Source organism: Xyrauchen texanus, chromosome 27 (assembly GCF_025860055.1).
Source record: "Xyrauchen texanus isolate HMW12.3.18 chromosome 27, RBS_HiC_50CHRs, whole genome shotgun sequence".
Taxonomy (NCBI): Eukaryota; Metazoa; Chordata; class Actinopteri; order Cypriniformes; family Catostomidae; genus Xyrauchen; species Xyrauchen texanus.
The window spans coordinates 3,734,526-3,753,898 of NC_068302.1; the positions used below are offsets into that span (position 1 = coordinate 3,734,526).

The 19,373-nt window shown below is 38.5% G+C and overlaps 1 protein-coding gene across 1 annotated transcript in view; it reads left to right on the top strand.

Annotated features, from left to right (window-relative positions):
• cacna2d3a (calcium channel, voltage-dependent, alpha 2/delta subunit 3a) overlaps positions 1 to 19,373 on the top strand; it is a 487,702-nt gene that overhangs the window by 87,056 nt on the left and 381,273 nt on the right. The gene's annotated exons all lie outside the window — the stretch shown is intronic.

Here is a 19,373-nt window from a genome sequence, read left to right on the forward strand (position 1 = left end):
GACCAGAAAATGGGAATTTCGGCATGGCCTGTAAGCCCCCTAAGGCGAATGTTAGCCATTCTTTGCGCAGTACTTCAGAGTGATGTCATCTTGAAGCATGTTAGGTTTGAAAAACCATCAGTCAAAATTACATTTGATTTATTGACACGTATATATTGTTAAAATTTGGACATTTACATAAACACGCCCCTTTCAGCCATTTTGTATCGTATTCATTTTTCCTAAGTAGCGTTTTCAAGGATGTCCATTCTACACATGTGTACCAAATTTCAAGTCAATTGGAGCTCACGGTTCAGGAGAAGAAGAGTTTTGTAGGTTTTAGCAAATTTTTCAGCGTCACGGGAAAATCCATCATGGCGGAAGTTATGGGTTCTTGAGGCTTTTTGTTCCCCATGAGGAATGAGGCATGTACACCAAATTTCAGAAGATTTGGACAAATGGCGTGGAAATTGTATCACTTTGAATTTTGTTTTTTGGGCGTGGCCTGTAAGCGCCACCTATGGGCGAATGTGGGCCATTCTTGGTTTGGGGGTACCCGTTGGCATGGAGTATCAATGTGCCAATTTAGAAAATTTTTGACCAGTGACTTTTTGAGCTATTGGGGCTCAAGGAGAAGAATAATAATAATAATAATAATAATAAATATAGCTGCAAGCAGCAATCGCGGATTCCTCCTCAAAATGGCAAATCATTTCAAATTGATCAGTAGAGGGTTGAGGTTAAACCCTCTCAATGGATGAATTCAAAAAACATGTATTTCTGTCTGAATCCTAAGCGAAACATTTTCAGTCTACAGGAAAATCCATCATACCTTATGGATCCTTGAGGCTTTTTGTTCCCAATGAGAAATGAGGCATGTACACCAAGTTTCAAAAGAATTGGTTAAATGGCGTGGAAATGGTATCACTTTGAAAATATTTTTTTGGGAGCGTGGCCTGTAGCGCCTCCTATGGGCAAATGTGGGTCATTCTTGGTTTGTGGGTTCCTGTTGGCCTGTAGTATCAATGTACATAATTAGAAAATATTTGACCAGAAAATGGGACTTTTAGGAATTACCTGTAAGCCCCCTAGGGGTGAATGTTGGCCATTCTTGGTTTGAGGGTTCCTGTTGACCTGTAGTATCAATGTACCAAATTAGAACATTTTTGACCATAAAATGGGAATTTCAGCGTGGCCTCTAGTGCCCCCTAGGGGCGAATGTTAGCCATTCTTTGTTTGTGGGTTCCTGTTGGCCAGTAGTATCAATGTACCATATTAGAAAATTTTTGACCAGAAAGCGAAATTTTGGGAGTGGCCTGTAAGCCCCCTAATGGCGAATGTGGGCCATACTTGGTTTGTGGGTTCCTGTTGGCCTGTAGTATCAATGTACCAAATTATAACTTTTTGACCAGAAAATGGGAATTTAGGCTTGGCCTCTAAGCGCCACCTAGTGGTGAATGTCGGTCATTCTTGGTTTGTGGATTCCTTTTGGCCTGTACTATTAATGTACCAAATTAGAACATTTTTGACCAGAAAATGGGAATTTCGGCATGGCCTGTAGTGCCCCTAAGGGCGAATGTTAGCCATTCTTGGTTTGAGGGTTCCTGTTGACCTGCAGTATCAATGTACCAAATTAGAGCGTTTTTGACCAGAAAGCGAAATTTTGGAGTAGCCTGTAAGCGCCCCTAAGGGCGAATGTAGGCCACACTTGGTATGTGGGTTCCTGTTGGCCTGTAGTATCAAAGTACCAAATTAGAAAATTTTAGACCAGAAAATGGGAATTTTGGCATGGCCTGTAGTGCCCCCTAGTGGTGAATGTTGGTCATTCTTGGTTTGTGGATTCCTGTTGGCCTGTAGTATTCAATGTACCAAATTAGAACATTTTTGACCAGAAAATGGGAATTTTGGCTTGTCCTGTAGTGCCCCTAGTGGCGATATGTCGGTCATTCTTGGTTTGTGGATTCCTGTTGGCCTGTAGTATTAATTGTACCAAATTAGAACATTTTAGACCAGAAAATGGGAATTTGGCATGGCCTGTAGCCCCTAGGCGAATGTTAGCCATTCTTTGCACAGTACTTCAGAGTGATGTCATCTTGAAGCATGTTAGGTTTGAAAAACCATCAGTCAAAATTACATTTGATTTATTGACACGTATATATTGTTAAAATTTGGACATTTACATAAACACGCCCCTTTCAGCCATTTTGTATCGTATTCATTTTTCCTAAGTAGCGTTTTCAAGGATGTCCATTCTACACATGTGTACCAAATTTCAAGTCAATTGGAGCTCACGGTTCAGGAGAAGAAGAGTTTTGTAGGTTTTAGCAAATTTTCAGCGTCTGGGAAAATCCATCATGGCGGAAGTTATGGGTTCTTGAGGCTTTTTGTTCCCCATGAGGAATGAGGCATGTACACCAAATTTCAGAAGATTTGGACAAATGGCGTGGAAATTGTATCACTTTGAATTTTGTTTTTTGGGCGTGGCCTGTAAGCGCCACCTATGGGCGAATGTGGGCCATTCTTGGTTTAGGGGTACCCGTTGGCATGGAGTATCAATGTGCCAATTTAGAAAATTTTGACCAGTGACTTTTTGAGCTATTGGGGCTCAAGGAGAAGAATAATAATAATAATAATAATAATAAATATAGCTGCAAGCAGCAATGCTGATTCCTCCTCAAAATGGCAAATCATTTAAAATTGATCAGTAGATGGTTGGGGATAAACCCTCCCAATTAAGGAATTCAAAAAAACATGTCTTAGATCTGATTCCTAAACAAAACATTTTCAATGTACAGGAAAATCCATACCGGACCTTATGGATCCTTGAGGCTTTTTGTTCCCAATGAGAAATGCGGCATGTACACCAAGTTTCAGAAGAATTGGACAAATGGGGTGGATATTATATCATTTTGAAAAAAAAAATTTTGGAGCGTGGCCTGTAGCGCCACCTATGGGCAAATGTTGGTCATTCTTGGTTTGTGGGTTCCTGTTGGCCTGTAGTATAAATGTACAAAATTAGAAAATATTTGACCAGAAAATGGGAATTTTGGAGTGGCCTGTAAGCCCCCTAGGGGCGAATGTGGGCCTTTCTTGGTTTGTGGGTTCCTGTCGGCCTGTAGAATCAATACACCAAATTAGAAAATGTTTGACCAGAAAATGGGATTTTTGGAATTACCTGTAAGCCCCCTAATGGCGAATGTTGGCCATTAAGTGGTTTGTGGGTTCCTGTTGGCATGTAGTATCAGTGTACCAAATTAGAACATTTTGACCAGAAAATGGGAATTTTGGCATGGCCTGTAAGCCCCCTAGGGGTGAATGTTGTCCATTCTTGGTTTGTGGGTTCCTGTCTGCCTGTAGTATCAATGTACCAAATTAAAAAAAATTTGACCAGAAAGCGGGAATTTTAGCGTGGCCTTTAAGCCCCCTAGTGGCGAATGTCGGCCATTCTTGGTTTGTGGGTTCCTGTTGGCCTGTAGTACCATTGTACCAAATTAGAACATTTTAGACCAGAAAATGGGAATTTCGACATGGCCTGTAAGCCCCCTAGAGGCAGAATGTAAACCATTCTTTGCGCAGTACTTCAGAGTGATGTCATCTTGAAGCATGTTAGGTTTGAAAAACCATCAGTCAAAATTACATTTGATTTATTGACAGGTATATATTGTTAAAATTTGGACATTTACATAAACACGCCCCTTTCAGACATTTTGTATCACATTCATTTTTCCTAAGTAATGTTTTCAAGGATGTCCATTCTACAAATGTGTACCAAATTTCAAGTCAATTAGAGCTCACGGTTCAGGAGAAGAAAGAGTATTTTTAGGTTTTAGCAAATTTTCAGCGTCACGGGAAAATCCATCATGGTGAAAGTTATGGGTCCTTAAGGCTTTTTGTTCCCCATGAGGAATGAGGCATGTACACCAAGTTTCAGAAGATTTAGACAAATGGCGTGGAAATTGTATCACTTTGAATGAAAAATCACTTTGAAAATCTCTACTTTCACTTTCACTTCTCTCTTAAGATTTTTTTCTGTTTTTTTTGTGTGATTTACATAAGCATATCACAAGCAATTTTATTTGAAAGACTATCTAGGCACATAATAACACTGTATAGCTGTGACTGTTTATAACTATTTCAAAATGTAGCCTACAAGCTCACACTTTAAATGGTCAGTGCTTTGATTTTTAAATCATTAAAATAGCAACAGATCCAGTGAAAAAAATGGAGTGATTGTGTTTACATGCCATTCAAAAACGTGGCATTTTACAAGGTAAGAGAGAAATAAAAAAACTTAAAATAATACCATTTGTACTTCTCAATTACTTGGGAATGTCTATGTTCAGGGCGAAGGCTAAATTGTTACTGTCTCTTTAAGAGGCTTTTATCGCATGATCACGATACTTAAGGCACAGTTCAGTTTAATCTTTTGAGAACTGAGAAGTATCATTATTTTCGTTTTGTGCCATGCTTGTTGCATTTGTATTCATTGTGAGATGATAAAATACAGACTGCGTGAATGGTTGATTTTGTTCACTTGAATTTTGTGGCGTGTTTCAGAAAAATAATCGCGAAGACAGAGACTGAGCACCCTGTTTATTTATTTTACAAAAGCACAAGGTTTTGTTGTTATTGTAAGTGTACACAAATAAAAGTAAACATTTCATAGTTAAGTAATGATGTCTTGCATGTTTCTGTATGGGCAAAAATGGCGCAGTATTTTGTTTAAGTTGTTTCCGCTGTTTAGAGAGAAAAATATAGCAGGGCGTCATCTGGAATAATGCCAGAATAAAATATAATTATTCAGATTTCTTTCTCAACTGTTTGTTCACTTGAGACATAACAGACTCCTCAATATATCATGTATTTTGACACTCTGTTGTATGAAATTGTCCGTTCAGGCGCTAAGCAGCAGCGAAAGACATCGAGTCGTGAGTTAGGCAGCAGCGGCTCGCTGTGTCACACAAACAGCTTCGCAAACATGTATTTGAGTTGTTTTGACATTTGTTGAGTTGAATAGTGTAAAATCGGCTTGAATGTTCAAACAGGCAAACATTGTATACAACCGACAAACCTTCATGATGATCGCGAGCAAAAATGATCTACGCCTCGCGGTTTGCGTGTTGTCAGAGACAATTAAACAACATCATTCTCGGAAGTTTTGATACGTTAGGATTGATCAGCCCATCCCTACTTTCTTTAGACATATGTTTCATGTTTGTGTAAGTTTTTGTGGCGTGTTTCAGAAAGATATTAAGCTTAGACAAAGAGCACACGGTTTATTTTCTTTATTTTACAACAAATAAAAGTACAACTTTCATAGTTTGTGACGATGTATTAAATGTATCTGTATGTGCAAAAATAGCGCAGTATTTTGTTTAAGCTGTTAGCGCTGTTTGAGAGAAAAATCTTAACAGGACACCACAGCGGCATCCGTGTTGTTCACAATAATTCATAATTAAATATATTGATACCCAATTTCTTTATCAACTGTTTGTTCACTTGATACATAACAGACACCCCAATATATCATGTATTTTGGTGTATGAAATTGTCCGTTCAAGCGCATGAAGCTGTGGCGAACTCTCATCGGCGTCGCGGCGTTAGTCGCGGCAGCGGCTCGCTTCGCTGTGTCACACAAACTGCTTCGAAAACATTTATTTGAGTTGTTTTGCCTTTGTTGAGTTGAATAGTGTAAAATCGGCTTGAATGTTCAAGCAGGCAACCATTGTACACAACCAACAAACCTTACGTGAAGATCGCGAGCAAAAATGATCTCGCCTCGAGGATTAGCGTGTTGTCAGAGACAATTAAACAACATCATACTCGGAAGTTTTGATACGTTAGCAGCTGTCTCGATAGAGAAAAATCTAACAGGACATCACAGCGGCATCACTAGACCCCTTCAATAATTCATAATTCAATATATTGATACCCGATTTCTTTATCAACTGTTTGTTCACTTGAGATATAGCAGACACCCCAATATATCATGTATTTTGGTGTATGAAATTGTCCGTTGAAGCGCTAAGAAGGAAGCGAACTCTCATCGCGTCGCGAGCGTTAGGCCTGGCAGCGGCTCGCTTCGCTGTGTCACACAAACTGCTTTCGAAAACATTTATTTGAGTTGTTTTGCCTTTGTTGAGTTGAATAGTGTAAAATCAGCTTGAATGTTCAAACTGGAAAGCATTAAGACACACAATTGATTTGACATACCTCCGTGCAGGCATAAAATGTCTTCTGTAGTCTAAGTCTGGAGCTCCACCCACTAGGAGACCGAAATGCTTCATTAGAGATTGCTACAGAAGAGCTGCATGTGGTAGACAGAGTTACTCCAGTAGAGGGAGCCTCTTTGCTCAGCCAATGTAAGTGAATGGGATTTTACATGTGGACCATATTTGTCCAGTAGAGGAGCACTTTTGCTCAGCCATTGTAAATCAATGGGATTTTAAAAATTTTGATCATCTTTTGTGTGTACATTTACATAAACACGTCCATTTCAGCCATTTTGTATTGTATTCATTTTTTGCTAAGTAGCGTTTGGAAAGACATACATACTACACCGTGTGCCAAATTCCAAGTCAATTGGAGCTGAGGTTCAGGAGAAGAAAGAGTTTTGTAGGTTTTCCAAAATTTTCACTGTACAGGAAAATCCATAATGGCAGAAGTATGGGTCCTTGAGGCTTTTTGTTCCCCATGAGAAATGAGGCATGTTTACAAAGTTTCAGAAGATTTGGACAAATGGGGTGGAAATTATATCACTTTGAATTTTTGTTTTTTGGGCGTGGCCTGTAGCGCCACCTATGGGCGAATGTTGACCATTCTTGGTTTGGGGGTACCCGTTGGCATGGAGTATCAATGTGCCAATTTAGAAAATTTTGACCAGTGACTTTTTGAGCTATTGGGGCTCAAGGAGAAGTAATAATAATAATAATAATAATAATAATAATAATAATAGCAAATAATAGACCCTCAAGATCTTAGAACTAATAATAATAAATATAGCTGCAACAGCAATGATTCCTCCTCAAAATGGCAAATCATTTCAAAATTGATCAGTAGAGGGTTGGGGTTAAACCCTCTCAATGGATGAATCCAAAAAACATGTATTTCTGTCTGAATCCTAAGCGAAACATTTTCAGTCTACAGGAAAATCCATCATACCTTATGGATCCTTGAGGCTTTTTGTTCCCAATGAGAAATGAGGCATGTACACCAAGATTCAAAAGAATTGGTTAAATAGGCGTGGAAATGGTATCACTTTGAAAATATTTTTTGGGTGGCCTGTAGCCCCTATGGGAATGGTCATTCTTGGTTTGTGGGCCTGTAGTATCAATGTACATAATTAGAAAATATTTGACCAGAAAATGGGACTTTTGGGAATTACCTGTAGCACCCCTAGGGGTGAATGTTGGCCATTCTTGGTTTGAGGGTTCCTGTTGACCTGTAGTATCAATGTACCAAATTAGAACATTTTTGACCATAAAATGGGAATTTCGGAGTGGCCTCTAGTGCCCCCTAAGGGCGAATGTTAGCCATTCTTTGTTTGTGGGTTCCTGTTGGCCAGTAGTATCAATGTACCATATTAGAAAATTTTTGACCAGAAAACGAAATTTTGGGAGTGGCCTGTAAGCCCCTAATGGCGAATGTGGGCCATACTTGGTTTGTGGGTTCCTGTTGGCCTGTAGTATCAATGTACCAAATTATAACTTTTTGACCAGAAAATGGGAATTTGGCATGGCCTCTAGCGCCACCTAGTGGTGAATGTCGGTCATTCTTGGTTTGTGGATTCCTTTTGGCCTGTACTATTAATGTACCAAATTAGAACTTTTTGACCAGAAAATGGGAATTTGGCTGGCCTCTAGCCACCTAGTGGTGAATGTCGGTCATTCTTGGTTTGTGGATTCCTTTTGGCCTGTACTATTAATGTACCAAATTAGAACATTTTTGACCAGAAAATGGGAATTTCGGCATGGCCTGTAGTGCCCCTAAGGGCGAATGTTAGCCATTCTTGGTTTGAGGGTTCCTGTTGACCTGCAGTATCAATGTACCAAATTAGAGCGTTTTTGACCAGAAAGCGAAATTTTGGAGTAGCCTGTAAGCCCCCTAAGAGCGAATGTGGAGCCACACTTGGTATGTGGGTTCCTGTTGGCCTGTAGTATCAAAGTACCAAATTAGAAAATTTTTGACCAGAAAATGGGAATTTTGGCTTGTCCTGTAGTGCCCCTAGTGGCGAATGTCGGTCATTCTTGGTTTGTGGATTCCTGTTGGCCTGTACTATTCTTGTACGAATTAGAACATTTTTGACCAGAAAATGGGAATTTTGGCTTGTCCTGTAGTGCCCCTAGTGGCGTATGTCGGTCATTCTTGGTTTGTGGATTCCTGTTGGCCTGTACTATTAATTTACCAAATTAGAACATTTTGACCAGAAAATGGGAATTTTGGCATGGCCATTCTTTGCACAGTACTTCAGAGTGATGTCATCTTTAAGCATGTTAGGTTTGAAAAACCATCAGTCAAAATTACATTTGATTTATTGACACGTATATATTGTTAAAATTTGGACATTTACATAAACACGCCCCTTTCAGCCATTTTGTATCAGTATTCATTTTTCCTAAGTAGCGTTTTCAAGGATGTCCATTCTACACATGTGTACCAAATTTCAAGTCAATTGGAGCTACGGTTCAGGAGAAGAAAGAGTTTTGTAGGTTTTAGCAAATTTTTCAGCGTCACGGGAAAATCCATCATGGCGGAAGTTATGGGTTCTTGAGGCTTTTTGTTCCCCATGAGGAATGAGGCATGTACACCAAATTTCAGAAGATTTGGACAAATGGCGTGGAAATTGTATCACTTTGAATTTTGTTTTTTTGAGCGTGGCCTGTAACGCCACCTATGGGCGAATGTGGGCCATTCTTGGTTTGGGGGTACCCGTTGGCATGGAGTATCAATGTGCCAATTTAGAAAATTTTTGACCAGTGACTTTTTGAGCTATTTGGGCTCAAGGAGAAGTAATAATAATAATAATAAATATAGCTGCAAGCAGCAATGCGGATTCCTCCTCAAAATGGCAAATCATTTAAAATTGATCAGTAGATGGTTGGGGATAAACCCTCCCAATTAAGGAATTCAAAAAAACATGTCTTTGTCTGAATCCTAAACGAAACATTTTCAATGTACAGGAAAATCCATACGGACCTTATGGATCCTTGAGGCTTTTTGTTCCCAATGAGAAATGAGGCATGTACACCAAGTTTCAGAAGAATTGGACAAATGGCGTGGAAATGGTATCACTTTGAAAATATTTTTTTGGAAGCGTGGCCTGTAACGCCACCTATGGTCGAATGTGGGCCATTCTTGGTTTGTGGGTTCCTGTTGGCCTGTAGTATCAATGTACAAAATTAGAAAATATTTGACCAGAAAATGGGAATTTTGGAGTGGCCTGTAAGCGCCCTCTAGGGGCGAATGTGGGCCATTCTTGGTTTGTGGGTTCCTGTTGGCCTGTAGAATCAATATACCAAATTAGAAAATGTTTGACCAGAAAATGGGACTTTTGGGAATTACCTATAAGCCCCCTAATGGCGAATGTTGGCCATTCTTGGTTTGTGGGTTCCTGTTGGCATGTAGTATCAGTGTACCAAATTAGAACATTTTGACCAGAAAATGGGAATTTCGGCATGGCCTGTAAGCGCCCCTAGTGGTGAATGTTGGCCATTCTTGGTTTGTGGGTTCCTGTTGGCCTGTAGTATCAATGTACCAAATTAGAAAATATTTGACCAGAAAGCGAGAATTTTGGCGTGGCCTTTAAGCCCCCTAGTGGCGAATGTCGGCCATTCTTGGTTTGTGGGTTCCTGTTGGCATGTAGTATCAGTGTACCAAATTAGAACATTTTTGACCAGAAAATGGGAATTTCGGCATGGCCTGTAATGCCCCCTAGTGGTGAATGTTGGCCATTCTTGGTTTGTGGGTTCCTGTTGGCCTGTAGTATCAATGTACCAAATTAGAAATTATTTGACCAGAAAGCGAGAATTTTGGCGTGGCCTTTAAGCCCCTAGTGGCGAATGTCGGCCATTCTTGGTTTGTGGGTTCCTGTTGGCCTGTAGTATCAATGTACCAAATTAGAACATTTTTGACCAGAAAATGGGAATTTCTGCATGGCCTGTAAGCCCCCTAAGGCGAATGTTGGCCATTCTTTGCGCAGTATTTCAGAGTGATGTCATCTTGAAGCATGTTAGGTTTGAAAAACCATCAGTCAAAATTACATTTGATTTATTGACACGTATATATTGTTAAAATTTGGACATTTACATAAACACGCCCCTTTCAGCCATTTTGTATCGTATTCATTTTTCCTAAGTAGCGTTTTCAAGGATGTCCATTCTACACATGTGTACCAAATTTCAAGTCAATTGGAGCTCACGGTTCAGGAGAAGAAGAGTTTTGTAGGTTTTACAAAATTTTCAGCGTACGGGAAAATCCATCATGGCGGAAGTTATGGGTTCTTGAGGCTTTTTGTTCCCCATGAGGAATGAGGCATGTACACCAAGTTTCAGAAGATTTGGACAAATGGCGTGGAAATTGTATCACTTTGAATTTTGTTTTTTGGGCGTGGCCTGTAGCGCCACCTATGGGCGAATGTGGGCCATTCTTGGTTTGGGGGTACCCGTTGGCATGGAGTATCAATGTGCCAATTTAGAAAATTTTTGACCAGTGACTTTTTGAGCTATTGGGGCTCAAGGAGAAAGTAATAATAATAATAATAATAATAAATATAGCTGCAAGCAGCAATGCGGATTCCTCCTCAAAATGGCAAATCATTTCAAAATTGATCAGTAGAGGGTTGGGGTTAAACCCTCTCAATGGATGAATCCAAAAAACATGTATTTCTGTCTGAATCCTAAGCGAAACATTTTCAGTGTACAGGAAAATCCATCAATACAGACCTTATGGATCCTTGAGGCGTTTTTGTTCCCAATGAGAAATGAGGCATGTACACCAAGATTCAGAAGAATTGGTTAAATGGCGTGGAAATGGTATCACTTTGAAAATATTTTTTGGGATGTGGCCTGTAGCGCCTCCTATGGGCAAATGTGGGTCATTCTTGGTTTGTGGGTTCCTGTTGGCCTGTAGTATCAATGTACATAATTAGAAAATATTTGACCAGAAAATGGGACTTTTGGGAATTACCTGTAGCGCCCCTAGGGGTGAATGTTGGCCATTCTTGGTTTGAGGGTTCCTGTTGACCTGTAGTATCAATGTACCAAATTAGAACATTTTTGACCATAAAATGGGAATTTCGAGTGGCCTCTAGTGCCCCCTAAGGGCGAATGTTAGCCATTCTTTGTTTGTGGGTTCCTGTTGGCCAGTAGTATCAATGTACCATATTAGAAAATTTTTGACCAGAAAACGAAATTTTGGGAGTGGCCTGTAGCGCCCCTAATGGCGAATGTGGGCCATACTTGGTTTGTGGGTTCCTGTTGGCCTGTAGTATCAATGTACCAAATTATAACTTTTTTGACCAGAAAATGGGAATTTCGGCTTGGCCTCTAACGCCACCTAGTGGTGAATGTCGGTCATTCTTGGTTTGTGGATTCCTTTTGGCCTGTACTATTAATGTACCAAATTAGAACATTTTTGACCAGAAAATGGGAATTTCGGCATGGCCTGTAGTGCCCCTAAGGGCGAATGTTAGCCATTCTTGGTTTGAGGGTTCCTGTTGACCTGCAGTATCAATGTACCAAATTAGAGCGTTTTTGACCAGAAAACGAAATTTTGGAGTAGCCTGTAGCGCCCCTAAGGGCGAATGTGGGCCACACTTGGTATGTGGGTTCCTGTTGGCCTGTAGTATCAAAGTACCAAATTAGAAAATTTTTGACCAGAAAATGGGAATTTTGGCTTGTCCTGTAGTGCCCCCTAGTGGCGAATGTCGGTCATTCTTGGTTTGTGGATTCCTGTTGGCCTGTACTATTCTTGTACCGAATTAGAACATTTTTGACCAGAAAATGGGAATTTTGGCTTGTCCTGTAGTGCCCCTAGTGGCGTATGTCGGTCATTCTTGGTTTGTGGATTCCTGTTGGCCTGTACTATTAATTTACCAAATTAGAACATTTTTGACCAGATAATGGGAATTTTGGCATGGCCATTCTTTGCACAGTACTTCAGAGTGATGTCATCTTTAAGCATGTTAGGTTTGAAAAACCATCAGTCAAAATTACATTTGATTTATTGACACGTATATATTGTTAAAATTTGGACATTTACATAAACACGCCCCTTTCAGCCATTTTGTATCGTATTCATTTTTTCCTAAGTAGCGTTTTCAAGGATGTCCATTCTACACATGTGTACCAAATTTCAAGTCAATTGGAGCTACGGTTCAGGAGAAGAAGAGTTTTGTAGGTTTTAGCAAATTTTCAACGTACGGGAAAATCCATCATGGCGGAAGTTATGGGTTCTTGAGGCTTTTTGTTCCCCATGAGGAATGAGGCATGTACACCAAATTTCAGAAGATTTGGACAAATGGCGTGGAAATTGTATCACTTTGAATTTTGTTTTTTTGGGCGTGGCCTGTAGCGCCACCTATGGGTGAATGTGGGCCATTCTTGGTTTGGGGGTACCAGTTGGCATGGAGTATCAATGTGCCAATTTAGAAAATTTTTGACCAGTGACTTTTTGAGCTATTGGGGCTCAAGGAGAAGAATAATAATAATAATAATAATAATAATAATAATAATAATAATAAAACCATCAATTACAATAGATTCCTCCTACGAGGAATCTAATAATAAAACCATCAATTACAATAGATTCCCTCCTACGGAGGAATCTAATAATAATAATAATAATAATAAAACCATCAATTACAATAGATTCCCTCCTACGGAGGAATCTAATAATAATAATAATAAAACCATCAATTACAATAGATTCCCTCCTACGGAGGAATCTAATAATAATAAAACCGTCAAATACAATAGATTCCCTCCTTACGGAGGAATCTAATAATAAAACCATCAATTACAATAGATTCCCTCCTACGGAGGAATCTAATAATAATAATAATAATAATAATAAAACCGACAAATACAATAGATTCCCTCCTTACGGAGGAATCTAATAAAACCGTCAAATACAATAGATTCCCTCCTTACGGAGGAATCTAATAATAATAATAATAATAATAATAAAACCGACAAATACAATAGATTCCCTCCTTACGGAGGAATCTAATAATAATAAAACCGTCAAATACAATAGATTCCCTCCTTATGGAGGAATCTAATAAAACCATCAATTACAATAGATTCCCTCCTACGGAGGAATCTAATAATAATAATAATAATAATAATAATAATAATAAAACCGACAAATACAATAGATTCCCTCCTTACGGAGGAATCTAATAAAACCATCAATTACAATAGATTCCCTCCTACGGAGGAATCTAATAATAATAATAATAATAATAAATATAGCTGCAAGCAGCAATGCGGATTCCTCCTCAAAATGGCAAATCATTTAAAATTGATCAGTAGAGGGTTGGGGTTAAACCCTCTCAATGGATGAATCCAAAAACCACATATTTCTGTCTGAATCCTAAACGAAACATTTTCAGTGTACAGAAAAATCCATCAATACAGACCTTATGGATACTTGAGGCTTTTTTGTTCCCAATGAGAAATGAGGCATGTACACCAAGTTTCAGAAGAATTCGTTAAATGGCGTGGACCAGTGACTTTTTGAGCTATTTGGGCTCAAGGAGAATAATAATAATAATAATAATAATAATAATAAAACCATCAAATACAATAGATTCCCTCCTTACGGAGGAATCTAATAAAACCGTCAAATACAATAGATTCCCTCCTTACAGAGGAATCTAATAATAATAAAACCATCAATTACAATAGATTCCCTCCTACGGAGGAATCTAATAATAATAATAAAACCGACAAATACAATAGATTCCCTCCTTACGGAGGAATCTAATAAAACCGACAAATACAATAGATTCCCTCCTTACGGAGGAATCTAATAAAACCGTCAAATACAATAGATTCCCTCCTTACGGAGGAATCTAATAAAACCGTCAAATACAATAGATTCCCTCCTTACGGAGGAATCTAATAAAACCGACAAATACAATAGATTCCCTCCTTACGGAGGAATCTAATAATAATAAAACCGACAAATACAATAGATTCCCTCCTTACGGAGGAATCTAATAATAATAATAATAAAACTGACAAATACAATAGATTCCCTCCTTACGGAGGAATCTAATAATAATAATAATAATAATAAAACCGACAAATACAATAGATTCCCTCCTTACGGAGGAATCTAATAATAAAACCGACAAATACAATAGATTCCCTCCTTACGGAGGAATCTAATAATACTGTCAAATACAATAGATTCCCTCCTTACGGAGGAATCTAATAATAATAATAATAATAATAATAAAACCATCAAATACAATAGATTCCCTCCTTACGGAGGAATCTAATAATAATAAAACCGTCAAATACAATAGATTCCCTCCTTACGGAGGAATCTAATAATAATAAAACCGTCAAATACAATAGATTCCCTCCTTACGGAGGAATCTAATAAAACCGTCAATTACAATAGATTCCCTCCTAACGGAGGAATCTAATAATACTGACAAATACAATAGATTCCCTCCTATGGAGGAATCTAATAATACTGTCAAATACAATAGATTCCCTCCTTACGGAGGAATCTAATAATAAAACTATCAATTACAATAGATTCCCTCCTTACGGAGGAATCTAATAATCAGAAATAAAATTGGAATAATGAAATAATCTGTCATAGCACCTCAGAAAAAAGTGTCTAATAATTTCCTCACGTGCAACTTCAATCCTTCTCTGTCATAGGTCATGAAGAGCTAACAAAACTTATCGAAACATCAAAAGCCACAACATGTATGTTAGATCAGGTAGATCACACACACACACACACACACACACACACACACACACACACACACACACACACACACACACACACACACATGTTTGGTTTCCATGTTTTATGGGGACTTTCCATAGACATAATGGTTTTTATACTGTACAAACTTTATATTCTATCCCCTAAACCTAACCCTACCCCTAAACCTAACCCTCACAGAAAACTTTCTGCATTTTTACATTTTCAAAAAACATAATTTAGTATGATTTATAAGCTGTTTTCCTCATGGGGACCGACAAAATGTCCCCACAAGGTCAAAAATGTCGGGTTTTACTATCCTTATGGGGACATTTGGTCCCCACAAAGTGATAAATACTCGCTCACACATACACACACACTACACACACACACACACACACACACACACACACACACACACACACACACACACACACACACACACACACATATACATACTGTATGTGACATGGATGATTCTCTTTGGATACTTTGCAGACTAGCAGCTGCAAGTTTGTTTACTAATGGTGCTGCAGACTCCTTGCATTTCTGAGTAATTTATGCATCATAGGTTTTTGACCAATCACAGGCTGAAGCACCTCCTAGGACCACAGTCCCTCGCCTTGAGTAGAAGTACCTACCTTGGAGTAGGAGCTAAAAAGTCAGTCAAAAGTCCCTCTAAATGGCTAAAAGGGACTCTAGTTCCTTATGTGCGAAAACAATGAAAAGTTCTAGTTCTGGGGAGAATTACCTAAAATGGGCTTAAAACCCTGCAGTGGGAAAGGGTATATTGATAATAAACTGGACTGGACCAAAAATACAGTGACTGTTTATAAGAAAGGTCAAAGCTGTCTGTATTTTCACAGGACACTTATTTCATTAAATGTATGCACTACATTGTTGCAGATGTTCTATTATTCAGTGGTGGCTAGTGTCTTTTTCTATGCTGTTGTGTGCTGGGGCAGCAGGGCGAAGGCAGCCGATGTCAATAGACTCAGTAAGCTTATTAGAAAAGTTGGTTCCATCCTCTGAGTTGAGTCTTTGATGGAGGTGTCAGAGAGACAGATGTTATAGAAGCTTCTCAGTATTATGGACAATACCTCTCATCCCCTGCATGCCAATCTAGGGTTACATCGTAGCACATTCGGTCATTGATTAAGACTACAAAGATTTACCACTGAATGCTACTGGAGGTCTATTTTTTACCAGTGACCATGGACTCCTAATTTCTCCCCATTATGCAAGGAGGGTTGCTGCAATGTGGACTTGAACTGACATACATATTCTTATACTGATTGTATTACATTCACTTTCTTACATTATTTATATGAGTGGTGGTGGCGTAGTGGGCTAAAGCACATAACTGTTAATCAGAAGGTCGCTGGTTCGATCCCCATGGCCACCACCATTGTGTCCATGAGCAAGGCACTTAACTCCAGGTTGCTCTGGGGGGATTGTCCCTGTAATAAGTGCACTGTAAGTCGCTTTGGATAAAAGCGTCTGCCAAATGCATAAATGTAAATGTAAAGTTCTACATTGGTTATATTCTTTTATATCGAGTCATTATATTTATATTGTTGTGGATTGTACAGGATTAATAAAGTTTTAGCTTACCTTAATTAATGGCCAATGCGGTGGTTTGCATTAATAGTTCTGTGTTTGTGTGTCTGCGTTGTTCTGTGAGAAAAAAAAAAAAAAGTGATGCAATTCGTGGATTTTAAAGTATTCCTTAAATTATTGTAGCATTAAAATGAGTTCATCAAAGCATGTGGACATGTTGAGAAATAGATACAAATTACATGTTGCCTGCAATGCAGAGAAAATAAATCAGGCATTTACTGGATGCTTGCTCATGAGTCGCTTGAATAATAATAAATAAATATTTTGGCATACTTTGACATTCCATGCTGAACATCCCCCCCATTAAATTAATTAATAACTACTCGCTTAACCAACACAATATGTGTGTCGTTTTAAAGCTTAAAAGCTGGACATTACAATGGATATAGGCAATAAAAAGTGAGGATGAGAGCAGGCTTCACTCGGTGTGTATGATGATTTTTAAGAGTGCTGGCCTAAAAGATAACATAAAGAATGGAAAAAGAGGCCGCACTATGAATATATTGTTTATTTTGCACAGACGCGTTTTGGCGTGTGCCTTCTTCAGTGTGCAACAAAATCACAATGTACCCAGTCTTATATAACCACACCCATTACCACACCCATATTAACACCAGCCTATAATATAGGATAATGATCAGACCAATAATACCAACAGTACACAGATGAGGCTGTTATACATTTGCAAAAATATTTACAAAAATGAATGCAATTGTTCCAATTATAAGAAACAACTTAATGAAAGATCATCATTCATCCCACACGGGATACATGTGTTTAAGTTAAAAATATACCAAGCTTCTCGTTGTAAGAGGCGGTTCTCACGGTCTCCCCCTCTTGGAGCCTGATCAACACATTCTAAGCCCATAAATTTGAGCGAATTGACAGCATGGCCCGCAGAATTGAAGTGCTTTGCAACTGATGATTTTTCATCATTCTTCCTAATAGCACATTTATGCTCAAAAATACGGGTTTTAAGTTGTCACTTCGTTTTGCCCACATAGAGTGACCCACATGGACACGTCAATAAATACACAATAAAAATAGATACGCATGTAATTCTGCCCTTTACTTTATATATCCTGCCTGTTTTGGGATGTGTAAATGAATTAGCTGTGAGCATAAAATTGCATGCTGCACAGTTCAGACATCTAAAATTTCCATGTGGAATTTTGAAGGGAAAAGGCGACTGAATAGGTACAGGGAGGTGCGACCGCACTAACCTATCTCGAAGGTTAGGTGCTTGTTTATAGCAGCTTCATGGCAGCACTTGAAAACTGTGTCCTATAGCCGGATCACTGCTTAAAATGTGCCAATGGCGATGCACAATACTCTTTAAACTGTTAGAGATCTGACCATAAGTGGATACAAACGTAACTGCTGTGTTATTAGAATTGTTCTGATTAGTACGTTTGGTCATCAAGTTGGGTACTCCGCGCACGCTCTAAACAATCACTCACTAAATTGTATGCATAACCCCTATCAAGAAATCTTTGACATAGTTCCCCCCGCTTGTCGTTCAAAACTCTCATCATCATTACAAATACGTCTTACTCTCAATACTTGACTATAAGACAGACTACGCTTAAGAGAGGGGGGAACAAAGAATTGCGGTCCGTTTCCTTACGAAAAATGTCAGTATGTAGCGTATTATCCACCTTTCTCACTAAAACATCCAAAAAGGGCAAGGCATTGAAATCATAGTCTAATGTAAATTTGATGGAGGGCAATCTAGTGTTTACATAACTGTAAAAAGCCATTAATTGTTCTTTCGAACCTAACCATACAAAAAATACATCATCTATGTATCTATACCACACTTTCAAATATTGTTTAAAAGGATTATCATTATAGACGAAATCCTGTGAAAAGATTAGCATAATTAGCAGTCCCTTGAGTTTGTAAGTAAAAACTTTTTTGAAACATGAAATAATTTTTTGTTAGAACTTCCTTCGCCATGTAGGATTTGATTTTTTTTTCTAGGTAATGCCCTAAGGCCACCAAACCTGCATCATGCGGAATATTAGTATACAATCTGGACACATCCAATCCAACACAAAACATTGGTTGCATTAACCTCTCAAATACATGACAATTTTACTAAAAAGTCTAAAAAATTACTCTATGTGGGCAAAACGAAGCGACAACTTAAAACCCGTATTTTTTAACATAAATGTGCTATTAGGAAGAATGATGAAAAATCATCAGTTGCAAAGCACTTCAATTCTGTGGGCCATGCTGTCAATTCGCTCAAATTTATGGGCTTAGAATGTGTTGATCAGGCTCCAAGAGGGGGAGACCGTGAGAACCGCCTCTTACAACAAGAAGCTTGGTATATTTTTAACTTAAACACATGTATCCCATGTGGGATGAATGATGATCTATCATTAAGTTGTTTCTTATAATTGGAACAATTGCATTCATTTTTGTAAATATTTTTGCAAATGTATAACAGCCTCATCTGTGTACTGTTGGTATTATTGGTCTGATCATTATCCTATATTATAGGCTGGTGTTAATATGGGTGTGGTTATATAAGACTGGGTACATTGTGATTTTGTTGCACACTGAAGAAGGCACACGCTGAAACGCGTCTGTGCAAAATAAACAATATATGCATAGTGCAGCCTCTTTTTCCATTCTATAGGCAATATAACCAACTCAAAACAGGTGCTTTTAATTAATTGACAAATTAGAATGTTCCATCTTCAAAACTAATGAAATATTATTATTTACTCATACTCGCTTAGCAAAGAGACACCACTCTCCTGTTCCTGTTAGGGTTTCCAATCTATTCTCCCCACTCAGTGATGCACCCACTG